Source organism: Microtus ochrogaster, unplaced genomic scaffold (genome assembly GCF_000317375.1).
Source record: "Microtus ochrogaster isolate Prairie Vole_2 unplaced genomic scaffold, MicOch1.0 UNK26, whole genome shotgun sequence".
Lineage (NCBI taxonomy): Eukaryota > Metazoa > Chordata > Mammalia > Rodentia > Cricetidae > Microtus > Microtus ochrogaster.
The window spans coordinates 2,998,171-3,000,957 of NW_004949124.1; positions in this window are offsets into that span (position 1 = coordinate 2,998,171).

Here is a 2,787-nt window from a genome sequence, read left to right on the forward strand (position 1 = left end):
CTCTGTTTACCATGGCCTTCAGCTCATTTGACTTTCAGTAGGTAGTATTGTATTGTTGGCAAAACGCAAGTTATTGATCGCATACCACCTATCTGCACACCTGTCTTCTCATCCTCCAGGGATGTTGCTATTATTAATGCAAAGGTATCTTTATAGGCATTTGCTAGTACTCTTATGATTTTCTCTAGGTACTTGTAGAAAAATTCATTGTTTCCCAAAGTCCTTTCTTCCAAATGCTATCAAATCCCTTTTTGAAGTCAATGTAACAGATATAAGTCTTTCCCAAATTCTTTGTATTTTTCTGCCAGTTGCCTCAAAGTGAAGATCTAATCAATTGTGCTTGTTGGCTGTGAATCCACACTGGACCTCTGTTAGGATTTCTTTTGTTCTGCCCTTGATCCTTTGCAGGATAATGAGGGAGGAGATCTTGCTGCTATGGCACAACAAACCTGAGCAGTCCAGATTGTCCTTCTTGTGTACGGGAATTATGACTGAGTGCTTCCATTCCATGGGAATCACTTCCTGTTCCCATATCTCTCTGAAGAGTCTAAGAAGTGCCTCAGCCCCTGAGTCTATTGTAGTCACCTATAACGCCTCCACCATGATGCCATCCACTCCTGGGGCCTTCCTGTGTTTCACTCTCTTAATAGCTTCCTCTAGCTCACTCCTGTCAATATTTAATATTTCCTCATTGTCTCTGGTGTTTGAGTGGCTGCTGAAGTGTTTCTCATTGTAGTCTATGTTGGCAGCATTAGGGTCATTGTATAGGGTGTCAAAGTTTGTCTTCATCTTTGCTTTACTTCTCCTGGTTCTGTTAATAAATGACCTTGCCCATCTTCAATCACCCAAATCTGAGGAAAATATTTAGCAGTTATCCATCTGATAGCTTCAGAGACAAATGTGTTTTATTATGGAGTCTAGCCTCTTCAACTTCTTTACATATACCTTGTGTGTACAGCTCTCTATTCTTTTTCACTGTTCTTTTGACCACCCTGCACAGATAGTTGTGGTGTTTTGCTGCCCGCAGATTGCGCCTTCGTTTGCTCTTTAGCTTCCTTCTTCCTTCTGCCAAGTCGATCATCTCTGCAGTAAACTGTTCTACTGGTGTTGCCCTTTTTGCAAAACCAAGTGTCTCCTTTGAAGCCTCCTGTGTAGCTCTTTTGATTTTCTCCCATTGGCTCTCTGTATTTGTAAAGAGTTGTTTAATGATTTCTCTCATCTTTTTTTCATCTCAGTAAAGCTGAGTTCATCAGTTGTTTACAATTGATCTTCCCATTTGTCTTGCCTGGCATGCTTCTCTAAGTTTCAGTTGAATGTTGGCCATAACAAGTTGGTGATGTGTCCCTAAGTCAGCCCTAGGAAATGATCAGCTGTTTTGGATGCTACCAGAATGTAGTCAGTTTGTCTGTATGTGCGTTTGTCAGGGGATTCCCACATCTAGCATCTTGATGTTTGTCCTGCTTGAATTTTTTTTGGATATTTATAAATCATTTGCATAGCAGAGGTCAAGCAATTATTCCCCTTTATTGTTTCTTTGTCCAAATCCATATGTTCCCATGACACTATAATCCATTCTTTCTCTGGATCCCACTCTTGCATTGAAATCACCCATAACAATTAGTATGTCATTCTTAAGCACCCTACTGACCTCGTTCTGTAGATCTGTGTAGAAACTGTTGATGGCATCCTCTTCTGCCTCCACTGTTGGCGCATATATCTGTATGATAGTTACTGGATGTGTCATTGTCTGAAATCTGACTGATATAACTTGGTCTTTTACAAGATGACTTATAGTTAGACAAAAATATATTACTGCTGAATTTCTGGAATTTTAATTCTACTAGTTTTTTTTTAGGAAAGATCTCTGTTTTTAGGAAGTATATGTTGACAGATTAGAGGTAAAAGGACATAGTGTATGTGTATGTGTATGTGTGTGTGTGTATGCATGTGTGTGCATTTGTGACTATGTGTGTATATGTTTGCATGTGGGTGTGCATCTTGTGTGAGTATGTGTGCATGTGTGTATGTGTTTGTGTGTACCAGTGATGTGGGGCTAGAGAGTTGGCTCAGTGGTTAAGAACACATGCTGCTCTTTCAGAAGACTCTCAACACCCACAAGGTGGTGCACAACCATCCATTAACTCCAGTCCCAGGAGCTTTGATGCCCTCTTCTGGCTTCTGCAGGCACTGCTTCCACATGCTACACAATCATGCACACAAATAAATTTTAAAAAAAATAAAATGCTGTTAAGGCCTCTGCTCTATTGTCTATGAATTAGATTGTTTCTTAGTAAGAACTAAGACATATATTACAATTTCATAGATTCTGTATTTTAAGATTTTAAAAATGTTTTTAAAAATAATATTTTCACATAATATAATATATATGCATACATGGTTTATAATGGACTCTAGCACCTCATTCCTACTGCTCCCAATCTCACTTGAGCCCTGCTCCCCAGTAGCAATTGCTTCAGACTTTTCCTGCCCCTTGCTTGCTGCCGAGCACGTGCTATGTGGTACACCATTACTGTGTTACCATTCTTAGCTGGGACACAGTCACCTGACTTCCTCTGATCACAGCTCCCTTCCTGTCCTCTCTTTCTTTCTTCTAAAGAATGACATCACCACTTCCGAGTTCCTGGAGCTTTGAGGTTTTACTTAGCACTTTGTGTCTCAGGACAGCATGAAACGGCACTCAAACTTCTGTCTTAAAGCAGCAAACACAAACCTCTTGACTCTCAAGTTGAGAAATGAGAGCATCAAACCGGTCCCTCTGGTCCCTCC